The 19,669-nt window shown below is 32.1% G+C and overlaps 1 pseudogene; it reads right to left on the bottom strand.

The window, feature by feature from the left end:
- Window positions 1-323: 323 nt before the first annotated feature.
- Window positions 324-17,717, bottom strand: LOC143542840 (replication protein A 70 kDa DNA-binding subunit B-like; annotated as a pseudogene).
- Between the last annotated feature and the right edge of the window lie 1,952 nt (window positions 17,718-19,669).

The following is a 19,669-nucleotide window of genomic DNA, read 5'->3' as shown; positions in this document are numbered from 1 at the left end:
TAATCTACATAAAATATCATGTCTGTCTTCGACATTAAGCGTTGTGTCTTCTAAAAATCTTTTAACTTTTAGCCATTTTGGGTTACATGTAATTGTAATGAAAAAATCTGGATAACCATACCACTTACAAAGAGACATGGCATCTAAATAGTTTTGCAACATGTAACGTGCACTACCAGTAAAGGAAGACGGTAGTATAACGCGCTGACCAATTGTAGACAGATCGTTGTTGCCTTGAGTTTGAACAGAACGTAGATTCTCATAAGTCTCAAACCATAATTTCTTTTGCTGATTACGTATGAAAAAGAGTCTTTCACTTTCGATCATTGTATACGCATCAACAAAAAGTTGTTGAAAAGCCGCCTAGATTGTAGAATCAATGAAAAATGATTCAATCTGTCTTGGATCATGTAACAGAAAAACTCTCTCATAGTGCATAAGCGTGTTTCAGTGGTGTTTGAAGCAGAAACATCACGATAAGGAATGTCAATTCTGTAACAATCATCACCATAAACAAAAATTATTTGAAACTGAAGTGGCACATAAGAAGGATGTAATTCACTAATACGTTGTAGAAAACCGTCTTTGGTCTTGACAATAATATCTCTAGGTTCAAGTGACGTGTCTATGTCTCCAACAACTAAAGCAACAACTTCAGAAGTAGTTGGCAAGTTATAGGTTCTTCCATCTTTATTTCTTTTTGCAATAAGGCGCAAGTTTAGATCAGCATGAGGATTGCTTTGAAAACAGTCACGGGCCATTCTGTAAGATTTAACCAACTCATTGTGTGAATCTAGCATGCTTTTCACCTCTTGAATAATCTCGACATCTAAAGTTTTAGATGTTTCTGTAGACACATTATTGCTTTTACTGAAAAAAATATATGTAATAAAAAAGTTAGTTACCTATTGTGAACACTATAAATCATATAAATTATAATTTTGTTAACTGAGTAGAAAACATACCCTAACCTAAACATTCTTGTATGTTTGCCATCTCATTGTCAGTATCATATATATATATATATATATAACTGAGAAAATTTTGCCTTTGAACCATCTGTTGGTAGAAGAGTTCCAATGGAATGGTACTTTTCACCGCTCAATCTAAATATAAAAGGACCTTTACCTCGGTTGATGGAGGAATCAACTTTTCCACCCATTGATGTAAACGCAAACATTGAATTGTATCGACGAATGTTTTTCAAAAAATGTATCCTTTTTTAATCCAAACCACTAAAAAGACGTTTATAACTGGATGGAGGTTCTTTAAAAGTTGGAAGATGAACTTTGTTGTATCCACAACATAAACTAAAGCTTGATTTATTCTTTCTTTGTCTACTTTGAAACGCTTCATCCTTCCACAATTTTGCTTTATATATTTCACATACATGACTTTGATCTCCATGATCTAAATAATATGAACAAAATTAATTATTACATTTATTAATACTTCATTATAAGATAGTAAAATTTGAGTTTGTATTAAAATATAATGAAATAAACAAAATTTTTTACCTTCAGATTTACCAGAGAAAATTTGATTCATTAGTTCTACATCATCATCATCTTGATCTTTTTCTATTACCTCTGATGTAGATGTATTAGATTTATTTTGTTTTTTTGATTTGGATGAAGATGCTTTAATATTCTTAGCGTAAGAAGATTGAGCGGTTGCTTTTTTGGAATGAAGATATTGTTTTCTGATGTGCCGAGAAAACTGTGGACTGCTATTATCATCATTGCTAAGTGACACTATAATATATAAACGATTCAATTATAAGTAAGTAGTAACATATAAATAAAATATGTATCATCATCTAAAGGACAAGTATAAAAGATAAGTATATCTGTTAAAATATACCGTTAGTAATATCTAATAGTGGTTGTGTAATATTGTAATTTGAAGAGGTAAAAATGTTATGAAGATTTGTAACTGATTGATTATAAACACAATTTTCCTTTCCATGGTGCATATTTGGCTGTGTTATTAAAAGGTTGGAACTTAAATTGATATCTTTCAAAGATGCTGCAAAATCATGAATGTGAATTGTTATGATGGATGTATTATAAAGAACAATAGATTTAAATATATTACCTTGAAAATTTTGGCTTAAATTTGATGAGTACATCTTTTGTTTTCTGTTTTGTCTTCTTTCTTTAAAAACTATATGTAAAGAATTTAAGTTGTAATTACAAAAGTAAATATATAAAAATATATTATACCATTTGTTGTGTTAGATTGTTGGCTTAGTATCTATAAATCTGAATGACAAACTAAATTATAACTTTTGTGAATAAACATCTCTATATTTATCAAATATAATAAATAAATATGTTAAGAAAATAACCTTCGAAATTGCATCATGCATGAAATTGTTGGCTTTTTTTAATAGCCATTTCGAAATTAACTGAAAATCTCTCATAACCTTTGTTTCAACAGAATTTTAGTTTTGATCTGTTTAAAATGATTTTTAAAAATTAAAATTAATAGTTTAATGAAAATAAAAATGAAAATGTAATGTATAACATGCTAATTAAACAATTAACTGAAAAAAACGATGTTGTTATCCTTGAATGAAAGACTTTATAAAACTTTTCAACATATTACATTATAGTTTTCATTAAGTAATTTAGATTTAATGACAAAAAAAGCTGTTAACTTTTTTAAATAAATAAGTAAGACTAAAATTTATAACAAAATGAAGTTTTTGGTAGAATAAAAACATGTAATACTTTAAAATATAAACATAAAACAAACATAAATTAAATTAAAAACCATAACATAGTGATGCATTTTCAAATTGTCTTAAACCAAATGGTACACAACAGAAAATACAAGAATAAAACCATAAACCTTGGAATGATTCCAAGATAAGATAATAGTTATTAACAACAAACATAATTAAAAGTCTTGAAAATAACATAAAGGAACATTAAAAACATAAAGATAAACACTTCATTTTTCGAGCTTGGTGATTAGCAGGGCAGATTTGCCATCACAAACAGGTTTGGTGGTAGACATTTCCCTAAGTTCAACAACATCATAAGTGTTCATCAAATTTTTCTTGAAACATGGATTTTTCGATTTCCTCTTAAAAGTTGCAGTCTCACAAACATCAGGCTTCTCAATAAGTTTGTCATTACTTTTGTTTCCAGCTGGAGTAATGACATTATCATCCATAATTTCACCAACAGCCTATAAATTTATAAAATAAGCTTGTCAGTAAATGTTACATTTTCTATTCAAAAATATACACGGAAAGTTAAATTGATGTAAATTACCATAGAATTGAGAGCTTGAGTTGAGTCAATACCACCAACATTATCAACCTGATATGTATTTACAAATAAAATATCAAATTCAAGTATTAAAATATAAAATTATATAAGGTTGAAATAAATATATAATACTGTAAATAGATGAAATAATTTTAATTGTATAAAAGTCATACATTCAGGTTCACTGTGCCGTGTGACTGACTATCATTTAAACAGTTGGTCAAACATGCAGAATCGTCAACCTACAATTAACAAAAAATATGACAATCACAGTTTGTTGCTGAAAAAGGTATGTTCAATATACTTTAATGTAAATGTATTATCTCAACATTGTTTGCCTTCTTTTGAAGCTCAAAGATAATATCAGCATCATCAATGACTTTCGAAACACCAAATACCCAGAAGTTGTTATTCTGATTAAACTGGCTGATATCAATCCGAAAAGCAAACTTTTTCCCCACAAGAACCTCCAACTCATCAGGATACAAAGCTTTATCACCACCCTGTTGTAAGTAACATTTTACAAACATATTAACATCAAATAGTTATTTAAAATGTTATAAATAAGGAAAAATATATAAAAAGTCAGAATTATATCTTACAGCAACATGTTTCTCAACTAATTCTTTTTGCAGTAGTGTTGAGAATTTTCGAAACTTATCTGTCAAAAACTGTCAAAGACACACTTCCGGTGGAATCTTTAACCAATGGAAGTTTCAGCATGCATAAGTAATGTGTTATGTAAGCAACTATGTTTATAAGAAAAATGATGATGATAAAGTTTAAATATAATAAAACCTTTCAACAACTTCAATCACAGTATTATTGCAACTCTCTATTTTACATTCAAAAACATCTTCTTAATCAACCAAAACACCCACAGTAGGTTCATCACTATCACTCCTTTTGGTAACCTTCTTGTGACAAGCTTTACAAGCAAAATAATACCATGGCAATTCTTCTTGTATCATTCGAACAGTACCAACAATAACCACAGACTTCACCTATATTTATGTTAACGGTATTATAACATAACCAAAATATTAAATAATAAAAACACAAAAATAGAGTTTACCTCATTCAGAGTTAACTCAGATATGTTGATAAATTCGCCCCTTACGACATATTCATCATAGAGGGATAAAAACATTCCAGATAACCTAGATGATTGAGTGAAACATGATGAACCAGCAGAGTTTTGAAGAAGGCTGAAAAAATTGAAAAAGTTAGTGAATAAAATAAAAGCTTTGCTGATAAAAAATATATTGTAATATGAATCTTTTATAATGAAAGTATAAAACCTGTATCTAAATGAAGTAATTTCAACAATGTCAGAATTCACAAATAGCTTTGAAACATTAAAACAGTTGTTCACATAACCAAAACGTCCAAAGTACTTCAATATGCCAAACTGGAGTACAGAAACAATAACACCATTTTCATTCATGTTTTGCCAGTGCTCTAAAACAGAATCAGCATAAGAATCCCACAAAGACAGGTAAATTGAATTCATCCTTGCAAAACAGAATTAAATAAAAGATTTCAAGAAAAGTGGGTACAAACTAAATTGAAAATTAAAAAATAAAAAAAATATATACATACTCAAGATCTTGAATAATGACATTGTGTAAGATCCCGAAATTTCTAGAAAAAGGATAGTAAAATATTATTTATTTATGAAGGAAAAGTTTACTTGAGTTAGTGGAGATGTAATAAAATAATAAAGATGGTTCAAGTAGGCTAATTAGATGGAGTTAAGTATGGACCAAAAAGGAAAGATGGTGTAAGGCCCCGTTACCAGCACCCTACTTTGGACGTTGGATTTACTCATAAATGCAGTTCTATATATCAGAGTAAATAAAAACTTTCACTGAATAATATAAAAGTCAACCATTCATTACAAACATCCATAACTTGTCTTTCAAAAACATAACATAAAACATAGTATTTCACACATCACGACAATCTCCAGATACCAGCCTCTTCGGATCCTACCATGTGTCTTCCTCAAGCCAACTGCCTCAGTCGATTATCCTGCGTGCATACTAAAAGTCAGCTATGCTGAGTGAGTTCTAGTTAATCATACAACATTCAATACATTCATAACTACGTACTTACTTACATACTTTATACTTTCGTAATTCGTTCACAATATACATACTTACCTTCATACTTTATTCTAAATTCTACCTTACATTATTCTATTCTGCCTCGGATATTATTAGGGTCCGGTCCCTTTTTCTGCCTTGAGTATTACTAGGGCTCAGTCCCTTTCTGCCTCGAGATTTATAAAGGGCTCGGTCCCTTTTCTGCCTCGGATATTATTAGAGTCCGGTTCCAGTCTACCTTGAGTATTATTAGGGCTCAGTCCCTTTCCTCTGTACCTGACTATCTCTTACATTCAGTCATAGCATGCATACATATCATTCGTACATTATACATAACATCATACCTTGACAGTACGTGCAATATCCGAAGATCGTTCACATACCGACAAGCAATCATTCATACCTAATATACTTATCATTCATATCTCATCTATACATCATATATGTTCGTACATACAACATTCATACATAATATATATCAATCATATCATTAACTACCACCTGACGATCCATGCAATATCCAAAGATCGTTCATGCACCGTCAAGCAATCATCATACATGATTCATACAGGGCACACACTTACCACTTAAGGTAAGTGTATTAACTATCACATCAAGTATGCACACAGCCCCGAAAACATAACAAGGAAGTGGGGCTAGAAACTCACCTAAAGTCGGTTACGTTCATCGTCTATAGTAATTCCTTTCTTGAGTTGTGCACGACTAACTGTATAACAATTACACGTATCAATTAACTATCACTACTCGTATCGTATTTCTATCTTTATATAACCCACAACGAACGGGGGTCCGGGGGCAGTGCCCCTGGAAGCGGGGTTCTAGGGGCGGCATCCCCTAGCGGGGTCCAAGGGGCAGAGCCCCTGGCTGGGGTTAAGCTGCCAGGTCAGCTTGGAAATATTTTATTTTCATTAACTGTCTTAACGCATTTTCCATTAGGATTTTAAGTTATTATTTTAACTCTCCTGTACTCGCAAGCAGTCATAAATGTAAGCGAACATACGTGTAAGCGATCTTAACCAGTAGCGAACTTAAACAGTAGCGAACTTATCAACAAGCGAAGTTATCATTCAGCAAATTTAACAGTGAGCGAACTTATACGTTTAAGCGAACATGTCAGACTGGCGAACTTGCTTGCAAGCGAAGTTGTACAGTGACAGCCACAGGTTGGTTTTAACCACAAAATCATCTATGTCTTAACGTGAAAACCTTAGATATGATGTTAATATCTCCCGTAAATCAATCCCCTGGCTATCTCGGATAAGACTTGACCCGGAAAAGCATAAAGTTTGGACCTTTAGACTTAAAACGTTCAATACAAGTCACCGTAAATAGCCATAGATTCGTTAAGATCGTTTCCAACGTCAAGTTTGCTACTTTACTTTTCGTTTAGACCCGATTTACCTTATGTTTAAGTTTCAAGGCTAACCGATCCTAAAAACATACACTTTAAAGGCAAAGTACATACCTTTATGCGTTCGGTTGGTCACGTTTTTGCTTGGTTATCTTGTATCTAGCTTGCATATTAGAAATTTATTACTATTCGATGTTCGTCGGTCGTTTCACCCTCTTCCTCTCTCTCGGTCGTATGTAAGTATGGAGGTGTGTGTGTGTTATTGAGTGTGTAGAGAATAAGATGGAAAATGTAACTTCCCGAACCCGGTAGCCCTACTTTAGCGTTGGATTTACTCATAAGCACAGTTCTACAAATCAGAGTTTATTAAAACTTTTGCAGAAACATTAACTTAAATTATTCATTACAAAACATTAAATCCTTTCTTTAAAACCATGATAATAAACATCATGTTTAAAACACCATTACTTTCATCTTCAGATGCCAGCCGCTCAATCTGTGCCATGTGCCAACCTCATGCTAGCTCTTTAATCATATTCACCTGCGTGCATACTAAAAGTCAGCTACGCTGAGTGAGTTCTAGTTAATCAGGCGACATACAATACATACACATATCTTACATACCTACATATCTTAACCTTGTATAAATATCCATAAGAGGAACGTCAAATAATATCTATTAAAAGAACCATGGCTATTGCCCATGCTATATATATATATATTCCATAGAAGGACGCTCTGTATAGATTCTCCATAGAAGGACACTATATAAACTTCCATATAAGGAACATCCTATATATTTCTATAGAAGGAACACTATGCTTTCCATTAAAGGAACACTATGCTTTCCATTAAAGGAACACTGTACTTTCCATTAAAGGAACACTATACTTTCCATTAAAGGAACACTGTACTTTCCATTAAAGGAACACTATGCTTTCCATTAAAGGAACACTGTGCTTTCCATAGAAGGAACACTCAATATATATTATCCGTAGAAGGAACTATGTACATAATTTATTATTTAATATCCATATAAGGAGACAATCACTATACTTGGCAATACATGCAATATCCGAAGATCGTTCACGTACCGACAAGCAATCATCTTTACATTACATACAATATTCAAATCTATATTTATAACATGACAGTACGTGCAATATCCGAAGATCGTTAACGTACCGACAAGCAATCATCTTTACATTACATACAATATTCAAATCTATATTTCTAACATGACAGTACGTGCAATATCCGAAGATCGTTCATGTACTGACAAGCTTTCATTCTCATTCAAGACATATATAGATAACATATAATCATACATGGCATACACTTACCAATTTAGGGTAAGTGTATTAACTATCACATCGAGTATGCACACAGCCCCGAAAACATAACAAGGAATGAGGCTAGAAACTCACCTGAACTCGGTTAAGTTCACTGTTGATGGTTACTCCTTCTGAGAGGTATGTATGGCTAACTGTATAACAATCACACGTAAAGATTAACTATCACTACCCATATCACGTTTCTAGTATAACAATAGCCCACAACGAACGGGGGTCCAGGGGTAGCGCCCCTGGCAGCGGGATTCTAGGGGCGGCAGCCCCTAGCGGGGTCCAAGGGGTAGAGCCCCTGGCTGGGGTTAAGCTGGCAGGTCAGCTTGGAAAAATTTTATTTTCACTAACCGTCTTAACGCATTTTCCATTAAGATTTTAATATTATTGCCCAATTCGCTAACTCATTGCTATAACGAATTAAGCCTAATTCGCTATCTAATTCGTTGCATAACCTTCCTTAGTTCGTTATCCAGATCCGTCCCTTATTACCATCTGATTCGTCATCTCAAGACTTAATTCATTATCTCAGCATATCGAATGAGCCTATAACGAATCACCAGATTCGTTATCTTATTTAACAAATGGGTGATTAACGAATTAAGGGCTGATTCGTTATCAATTCACACGAATGAGTCCCATTCGTTATGCACGCGTAACGAATTGATCCACCATAACGAACTATCAACAGTTCTTATCCAGATCTTTGACTCTAGGGTCAAAGTCAAAATTGATAAGAACAGGAACAGTCATATTATATCAGATCTGCTATTAAAGGTTCATTTCTTAACGAAATACCATGATTTAGGTATCATTGGAATCGTCTAAGCAATGCCTACAAACCCTAACCCTTTGCTCGACCAAATATACATGTTTATGGGGTGCGATTTAGGCATATATATACGGGTTCTATTAGGCTAACAATTAACCCATCAAATGTTAATCGATTTCCATAAGATTTGTTGCTTTGGACTCATTTATAACATACTATAACAGATCTATGATTTCCCAAACCAAACCGAACCTATATGAACGATTTCTAAATATATATGTACCTTAAACGAGTCGGTTTACGAACACGGTTAAGCCTTGATGTTGTTTTGATTCTTCACGAAGATCTAGCACCAACGGGTTCGGGTTTCCACCTTCGAATCTTGGCTTGGGTTATAGGATGGTGTTTGTGTGTGGTTATCAAGGTGTGTAGATTTGGATAAAAATGGAAAGGATTAGGGTTTAAGGGGTATTTATACTCCCTTAAGCCCATGGACGTAAGGCCCATCTTTCCTTTTTGGTCCATCTTTAATTCTATTAACCAAGCCCGCTACCCCTTAAGCTTTATTATCATATTATCATATTATCCCACTAACTCAAATAATTCACCCGACGCAGGTATAACATTAAATATTATTCTAGAATTTTCGGGATGTTACAGAAAGAAATGAGGGTTTAGAGTTTAAGGGTGGTTTAAGGAAGTATTTATACTCCTAAGTCCCATGGACCCTAAGCCCATCTTATCCATAATCCCATCTTGATTAATCTAAGCCCATGATCTTTTTCTATTAATTATTAACGCGAAATCACTAAACGTAACTTTCTTTATTAAATATGAAAATTTTAGGATGTTACAGATGGGCCTTAGGTCCATGGGCTTAAGGGAATATAAATACCCCTTAAACCCTAATCCATTTCTATCCATCTTATTCTCTACACACTCCAAAAACACACACTTAAGCCAAATACACCTCCCATAGCCGTCTGCCATCATCCAAGCCATAAACCGATCGTAGTAACCTTAGATCTTCGATCATACAAGCAAGCTAACAAGTCCAAGATCACGCGACAAGCTAACCGTAGTCGGAGGGAATCATAAAGGTATGTTCTTGATCCTAAAGGTTACATTTTTATGAACGAATAATCATGAAACTCAAACCTAGAGTAGATCGGGTCAAGACAAACCCTAAAGTTGCAAACTTGATGGTTAATGGACTTAATGGACCTACGGTTAGGTACAGTTCATAAAGTAAACCATAGATCTAGCCTAGAATGTTTTAAATCCATAAAGGTTTAAACTTTATACTAAAAAGGGGGCTAGATCTTGGTGATGAACTAATAGGGGCTGCAAAATGATTATGAATGATAGAAAAAGTTGTAGAGATTAATGAAATGGGTACCTAAAGCTGGGTTAAGGGTGATAAGATAGGAAATCAAGCTGAAAGCATCAAACCAGGGCGTTCTCGGTCAAACCTGGGAGTTCTCGGTCAAACCTGGGAGTTCTCAGTCAAACCTGGGAGTTCTCAGTCAAACCTCGGCGTTCTCGGTCAAACCTGGGAGTTCTCGGTCAATACGAGGGTTCTCTGCCTGGAGTTCTCGGCCATTCCATTTCTGTTGGGTTTAGGCCTGAACCCAGTCGGGTCCAGGTGCTTTAATGGACAATTGGGCCTGGTCTAAATTAAAGTCCACAAGTTGTTAAGCCCTTGTCTAAACAAACAAGCCCAACTTAGAAAATACGTTGGTGATCCAGGTGAGTTTCTAGCCCCATTTTCCTTGTTATGTTTTCGGGGCTGTGTGCATACTCGATGTGAAGTGTGAATACACTTACCTTAAGTGGTAAGTGAATGCTATAGATGTTATATAACGTAGCTATTATATAATGCTTGTCGGTGCGTGAACGATCTTCGAATATTGCACGTATCGTCAAGGATAGTGATTGTCTAGTGGTTATTAGTGGGTATAAATGCTATGATGTGACTTGTTTATTATGTAAATAATGAACTGACAGGAAGTGTGTTATAGAGAAGTAGAAGTAGAGTGTGATAGAAGTGGATAGGGGTCTAGTAAGAGTGTTAAAGTGGCAAAGTGGCATAACGTTATTCGTTATTAAAGTGGCAAAGTGGCATAACGTTATTCGTTATTAAAGTGTCATAACGTTATTCGTTATTAAAGTGGCATAACGTTATTAGTTATTAAAATGGCAAAGTGGCATAACGTAATTCGTTATCAAAGTGGCATAACGTTATTCGTTATTAAAGTGGCATAACGTTATTCGTTATTAAAATGGCTAAGCTGTAGGGGTAAATAAGAGGTTTAGTGGTAAGGTGAGCAGGTCAGATAGTGGACTATGTATCTTCGGATACGTATATATTGCATGTAGTGGTTGTATAATAAGTTGCTTGATTAACTAGAACTTACTCAGCGTAGCTGACTTTTAGTAAGCACGCAGGTGATCAGACTGAAGAGCTAGCATGAGGATGGCACATGGCATGGGTTGAACGGCTGGCATCTGAAGATGGAAGAAACGATGTTTAAATATAATGTTTTGTGTTATGTTATCAAAGAAAAGATTTAATGTTTTGTAACGAATGATTGATGTTTTATATTCCGCGAAAAGTTTTAATAAACTCTTATTTGTAGAACTGTGTTTATGAGTAAATCCGACGTTAAAGTAGGGCTACCGGGTTCGGGGCCATACACATTGACTTTCTTTGTGTCTTTACCCTTTGATGTCTTGGATTTCTTCAGATCTTTAACATCAGCAACAAAACAAATAACATCTGAAAAAATAATTTGTATATTAATATATAAAAAGTTAAACTATATACAAAAATAATAATTTTACAATATAAAATCTTTCTTTACCTAAAGCTTGATTATCGAGAACAGATTTTTCAATGATATCCTTAAAATCTGTGAATGTGAATCCATATATTGGACCAGAGAAATCAAAACATGGGTGTAAGGCCCTGTTCCCGGTGCCTCACTTTAACGTTGGATTTACTCATAAACACAGTTCTAAATATCAGAGTTAATTTAAAACTTTAGCGGAAAAATTAACTTTAATCATTCGGTACAAAACATTAATCTTTTCTATTAAACCATAACATAAAACACTATATTTAAAACATCATTTCTTTCATCTTCAGATGCCAGCCGTTCAATCAATGCCACGTGTCATCCTCATTCTAACTCTTCAGCCTGATCACCTGCGTGCATACTAAAATCAGCTACGCTGAGTGAGTTCTAGTTAATAAGGTGACATACAACACATACGTATATCATGCATACATACATATCCGAAGATACGTACCCATACTTAATCAATTACCCTACTACCATACATACATATATATCTACAATCACTAACCTCAGTCTACCAAGAGTACGTTCATAGTCCGCCGTCTATACCTGTACTCAAGGTCGTGAACATGTAAATGGTCCGCAGTCCTTACCTATGTTCACCAAATTATGGTACGTGCAAGGTCCGCAGTCCTTCCCTATACCATCCTATATTAACAACACCGTACAAAGTCCTCAGTCCTTCCCTATGTTGCAACCTAAACCATAGCACGTATGAAGTTCGCAGTCCTCCGCTATGCTACCACAACACAAATACAGCACGTATAAGGTCCACAGTTGTAACATTCATTACTTTTCAAACCCGATAACCCGACCCATTTTAAATTTTCGGTTTTGTTTCTATATAAATTCATATACTTTAATAATATTATTAATTAATCTCAATTTTCGTTATATGTATTTTATGTGATCATTTCTATGCAAATATACTTTTTACCATCCTTGTAGTGTTGCATACTCATTTAAAGATTATTTATTCATGAACTTTTCGCATGCAAATCATTAGAATAAATCTTGGATTATTATTAGTACCATCTTTTTCATATGTTATTTTTTTATTAACTAAAAAAATTAAGACAATTAATGTTTTAATTCAATAAAATTTATTAAAATGGTTAAACCTTTTGAATACCCTATTAAAGAATTTTTAATTTATTTTTTAATTATATTAAATATGATTAATTTTAATAATTTCCTTAAGACATAACAACTCTATAATTTCAATATAAAAGGAGGACAAATCCTCCATTATTTTCACACCTCAAACCATTCTTTTCTTAAGTTTAAGAGCACTAACAAGTAAGTTGTTACCATTTCAAGCATTTTATAGCTTTTTATTTGATTTTATCTTGAATGTTCATACTTGTTCATAAGTTGTTCTTCATAATCATGTTACTTTTATCATAAAAATATTATATTTTGGTCTTAAGAATCATTATGATCATGGATATCCAAAATAAACACTTTGATTTTTCTAAATCTGGATCAAACCTAGTTATTGTGCAAGAACAAGCATGAATATATATTTATCTAAATCTTTTGATTTGTTGATCATCATAAACTTATATACTTTCTTTTAAATATAATGATTTATAAAAATTTCTTTTATTTAAAATATTTTACAATAGATATAGCATACTTCATATCTTTAAATTAATAATTTAGTAAGTTAACTATTGTTTGTTTTATTTCAACATAAACTAATATTTATAATTTTTTTAAAAGAATTTCATGCAAAACATTTAAGTTAATTAATTAGTAAATTAATTAATTATGTTACTAGAATAAACATAAATTGTTTAATCATAAATTCTTATTAATATTGTTATTTAATCTTATATTAATAAGTTATAATTATTTATTTACAAATCATTCTTCAACTAATAAGCATCAAATGATTTATATAAACTTTATTCATTTTTGTTAAACTCATTACAAATCCCCAAGTCCCCATTTGCCATAGGTTAATAAAATATATATATTAAAATTAATGCCTTATTCCTAAAACTAATATTATTTAACTTTTATAATCTCAATAGTTAGTCTTTAAATTTTGTATTTCCTTTTTAATTCTAGTTCGTGACGTTCAATTGCTTCGATTTCATTTACGTACTTCCGGTTTTATTTCAAGTTTGTCTTAAACATCAAGGTGAGTTTCTCACACCCCCTTTTTAACGCTTTCACATATTTTGGGGGTAGCACATATATCCTATCAACATTACGATTTCGTTATTCATTATTTACAAACTACAATTCGTTACATGGACTTGTGTGTTGATTTGCTTACCTGCTCAAAGATTACGTGCTCATGGTTTCCTCATTAAGTATGATCATACACCCCCCCCCCCTCCATGCACTCAGGACCTCGATGTTATGAGTGGAATAGGGACCCTTGATCCGAGTACGTTGGTTGTTACCAATGGAAATGACACTTACTTGCGCTATTATCCGAGTACATTGGTGCACAATCCCAACTGGAGAGGACCTTACTTGCTCATTTACACTTGTTCATAGAATTGTGGATTTTTATGTACTTATATCAAAACTTGTGTGAACTCACCAACTATTCATATAGTTGACATTATTTTATATATATGATACAGGTACATCTATTCGAAGTTGACACATGAAGAAGACATTAGAACTTAGGGTATATCAATAAATGGATAAGTTGTGAAATTGTTCTTGTAATTTTCCATGTATTTCTTGTTACAAACTTGTGTACTTGATGTTTAAATCAATTAATGATAATATTATCACTTAATAGTGTCACATGTGTTTTGGGCAATCTGTACGTCACACTCAGGCGTTTTCGCTTTAGCCGGGGTGTTACAACAGTCCTTTCCTATGCTGGGACCTATCTACAATACGTATAAGGTCCACAATCCTTATATACGTTGACGTCTATTATCTATAATACGTATAAGGCCCACTGTCCTTATCTAAGTTCACATATATCTTCAATATCACGTATAAGGCCTGCAGTCCTTAACTACGTTCCCATCTAACATCTATAACACGTATAAGGCCCGCAGTCCTTAACTACGCCACCACATGCCAAGTCTATGTCCAACCGAAGTTAGAGGGATTTGCCGTCCTAACTTACTATGTCGGACGAAGAACTTACATACCATTCATGTACCTATATACATGTACAATAAGTACACGGTAGCATAAGAACACGCTAGGCGTTCTTCACATCCTTTGTTTAACAGTCATACCCCTCGTCGGTACATGCAATATACGAAGATCGTTCACGCCCCGACAAGTGTTCATTTATAATGTTCATACATCGTCCATATATTACATATGACATTTATATCTTTATTTATAAACTGACAGTACGCGCAATATCCGAAGATCGTTCACGTACGACAATCAATCATTTATATATCAAATTTATTTATATAGTCATATCTTTGACTATCACCTGTCAGTACATGCAATATCCGAAGATCGTTCATGTACTAACATCATCATACATAAATCGTACAAGGCGTACACTTACCACTTAAGGTAAGTGTATTAACTATCACATCGAGTATTCACACAACACAACAAGGAAGTGGGGCTAGAAACTCACCTGAACTCGGTTACTTCTTCCGTTAATGGTTACTCCTTTCTTTGGCTGTGCACGGCTAACTGAATAACAATTACATGCATTGATTACTATCACTCTCCATATCGCGTTTCTAGTTTAATTATTACCCTCAACGAACGGGAGTCCGGGGCAGCGCCCCTGGCAGCGAGGTCTAGGGGCGGCAGCCCCTAGCAGGGTCCAAGGGGTAGAGCCCCTGGCTGGGGTCGAGCTACCAGGTCAGCTTGGAAAAATTTTATTTCATTAACTGTCTTAACACATTTTCCATTAGGATTTTAAATTATTATTTTATTCACCATCACATTTTCTATAATGAATTAAGCCTAATTCGTTATCAAATCACAATCTAATTCGTTATCCAACACATGATTTGATTCGTTGTCTTTCCTTAGCTGATGCTTTGTACTAGTTCGTCATCTTTAATAACAAATTGGACCTTTATAACGAACTGGTCCTTTAATGAACTGAACCCTTAACGAACTGGGGGTTCATTCGTCAGTTCTCCCTTAACGATTGGCTTAACGAATTGGGCTAGTTCGTCATCCTTTTCTTAACGAATTGACATAACGAATTAAGGCTAGTTCTTCAAACTTCCGCTAACAAATCAAGACCCATTCGTTAAGATCCCGCAAACGAATTAGGTTTAGGTCAGAGAATGTCAGAACATTCTCTGATATAAACCCTAACCTCGTACCAGCCGACTCCAATGCCGCCTTTCCGGCGCCACCTTCGCTGGAAAACCGAGATCTCGCCGGAAAAGCGAGATCTCACTCGTTTCACCACCGTTCTCACTATTTTTCATCCCGTTCGATCCAGATCTGAGCTAGGGTGATCCCTAAGCTCATCTTAGGTTCGGTTTATACCCGATTCCACCCGGATTTCGTGACTTCAACGGTTTAACGGTGTCGGCTCGTCATTTCGTGACTAAATCTAACGGGTTTTAATCTCTACAATATCATACTATCATTACCTCGGGTCGGGATCGATTCTTCTTCATGGTTTTGGCTAGAGAGAGAAAGTAGGAGGAGAGAGAGCTAAGTGTGTGTTTTGGGTGGTGTATGAAATATGTGTGAAATTAATGGATAAATGGGAATTTAAGGTTTATATAATTATGGATCATGGGCTTAAGCCCATGGTATCTTCCTTCTTTCCTTCATGACCCAAGTCCATAACCAATATCCATTACCCAACACTAGCCCGACCCATACTAACTCCTACTTAATTTAATTATTTCCCCGCTAACCCGAGTAAACTTCCTCACTAACAATAAATAATATAATTAATATTATTTTAGAAATTTCGGGATGTTACAATGGGAACACATCACTGTCAACAAAAATGCCCAGCCTGTTTTGGTTGTTCACATATTTGTACTTTGAGTCATTCAAACCAATTGTATGCCTCACAATGAAATAGCAGTCTACAAAAGTTAAATTAAAGTATAAATAAAATTTAATAAAACAATTATTTTGTGATTTTAATAAAACATCAAATGTAATCTAAAAACAAATAAGACATCAACATATCATATCAATTGTGCAAAGTATAAGTAATATTGACTATAAAAATAAGATAATAGTACAAATAACTTGATTCATTATAACTTCAAAATTAGTAAATATATAAAAACGTTATACTCAATAGTGTAAAAATTAAAATATACAAAATGCAAATAATTATAATTCAAGTACAATTTAACCAATATTTCTAATATTAGTTAATTTTACATACTAATTTTATAACTTATGTTCAAATCTAATATAAATACAATCAAGACAAAAGTTGAGTGTAAACAATTATTCTCAAAATTAGTATAAACAATCAAGACAAATATAATAAATGTTATCAATATTTATTAAAAATTTATAATATAAGTTCAAATGTAATCTAAAAACAAATAAGAAATCAACATATAATAAAAATTGTGCAAAGTAAAAGTAATATTGACTATAAAAATAAGATAATAGTCAAAATAACCTGATTCATCAAGAAGATGTTCAAATTTAGGAAAAAATCTTCTAAGAACATTAGCTTGCATTGTGGTTCCTTGTAAGTAAAATGTATAGGTCAAAAAGATTTGAAAAATAACACAACATAATTTAAAACAAAATGTATAAATTTAATGGATGAAGATATACCTATTCATCCACAACAATCATTTCAGTTGAGTAAAACTGATCTGGATTATTATACAAAGACTGCTTCCATAAACGGATTACACGAACCTTGACAGTGTAATCACGACAAGCCAAATCCTTCAAATATGTGATGTTTCTGTAACAAAATATGATGAGATTGTGAGCAAAAATTTAATATTTATTAGCTGATATAAATAAAAAATGTAATAACCACAAAAAGTGTTAGAATATACCCGTGTTCCATGAGTTCACAAGAAATATTGAATACTGAAAGTAAGACAAACTGAATGTGAGCATGCAAAATTGTGAGCATGTGAGAGAGTACTTATAGAGATAATACATGAAAGAAAACAAAATTCTATTTTAGGCTATATGAAAAATAGCAGAAAAATAATCTTTCTTGGTTACATAAATGTATAACTAAATTGAGAAACATTTTTAAAAAAGTTCTTATAATAGTGTTTATAGATTTAAATGAAAAGTTGATATCATATTTAAGTAAGGTCAAGATTAACTTTCTAACTTTTTATAGAGTTGAAAGAAAACAATACATAAAAAAGGAAAATACAGAATGCATTAAGATATCCAAAGAATATTTACAATTTTTTTGCAAAGAGTAAACAATTTAAAAGTAAAAGTTTAATTTCTGCCAAAATTATAGTTTGTATTTTCTAAGTATGTGATATGTAAATCTTTGGTTGTAAATTAATAACAACAAATATATACTTTTAAACGAAAATGGAAAATGTATATGACAATTTAATTAGTCTGAATGTTGATTGGAAATTTAAACATTCTCAATGTTGATCAAATTTCTGTTTTATTTCTTATAGCCTAAAATATATTTTTGTTTTCATTCATATGTAATCTCTATAAGTAGTTGACAAATATATTTCGTATTTTCTTAAAATTTTGAAAAGGTTAATTTGATCATTATAGATAGACAAATATGAATAGTGTTTATAGATTGAAATGAAAAGTTGATCAACATATTTAAGTAAGGTCAAGATTAACTTTATAACTTTTTTTAAAGTTGAAAGAAAACAATAAATAAAAAAGGAAAAAACAGAATGCATTAACATATCTAAAGAATATTTATAATTTTTTAGTAAGAGAGAACACTTTAAAAGTAAAAGTTTACTCTTTATAAAAATTAAAGTTTGTATTTTTTAAATATGTGATATGTAAATCTTTGATTGTAAATTAATAACAACAAAGATATACTTTTAAACGAAAACGGAAAATGTATATGACAATTTAATTAGTCTCAATCTAAATTGGAATTTTAAACTGTCTCAATCTTGTTCAATATCATGGTTTTTTTCATATAGTCTAAAATATATTTTTGTTTTCTTTCTTCTGTAATGTATATAAGTAGTCAAACACATGCTCATAATTTTGAAATGGTTAACTTGTCCTTATAGTTGACAAATATGGATATTGTTTATAGATTGAAATGAAAACTTGATCAACATATTTAGGTAAAGTCAAAGATTAGCTTTCTACCTTTTTTTAAGTTGAAAGAAAACCATATATCAAAAAGGAAAAAAACATAAACTATTAAGCTTTCTAAAGAATATTTACAATATTTTGGAAAGAGTGAACACTTGAACATGTAAAAGTTTACTTTTTCTGAAAAATAAAGGTTGTATTTTTTGAATATATTTTAGTTTGAAATTAAAAGTTAATCAAAAGTAGATCTAACTTTTTTTAAAGTTGAAAGAAAACAATATATCAAAAATGAAACAAAAAGATTATATAAAGATTTCTAAATAATATTTACAGTTTTTTGGAAAAAGTGAACACTTTAAAAGTAAAGGTATACTTTTTCTCAAAATTAAAGTTTGAATTTTTTAAATATGTGATATGTAAATCTTCGATTGCAAATTAATAACAACAAATATATACTTTTGAACGAAAATGGAAAATGTATATGATAACTTAATTAGTCTAATTGTTGATTGGAATTTGTAATAGTCTAAATGTTGAACAAATTTCGGCTTTTTTTCATATACCCTAAAATATATTTTTGTTTTCATTTATCTGTAATCTGTTTAAGTAGTTCAGAATTGTAATTTTTGTTTTCAGAAAAATTTTAAAATGTTAACTTGTCCTTACATTTGATAAATATAAATAGTGTTTACAGATTGAAATGAAAAGTTGATAAACCTATTTAGGTAATGTCAAGATTACCTT

The sequence above is a fragment of the Bidens hawaiensis genome, unplaced genomic scaffold, assembly GCF_021521415.1.
Source record: "Bidens hawaiensis isolate Kalapana, Puna unplaced genomic scaffold, B.hawaiensis_p1.1 tig00012998_1, whole genome shotgun sequence".
NCBI classification, from domain to species: Eukaryota; Viridiplantae; Streptophyta; class Magnoliopsida; order Asterales; family Asteraceae; genus Bidens; species Bidens hawaiensis.
Note: the sequence above shows the minus strand (reverse complement) of the source record. Positions and strands in the feature narration are given on the sequence as shown.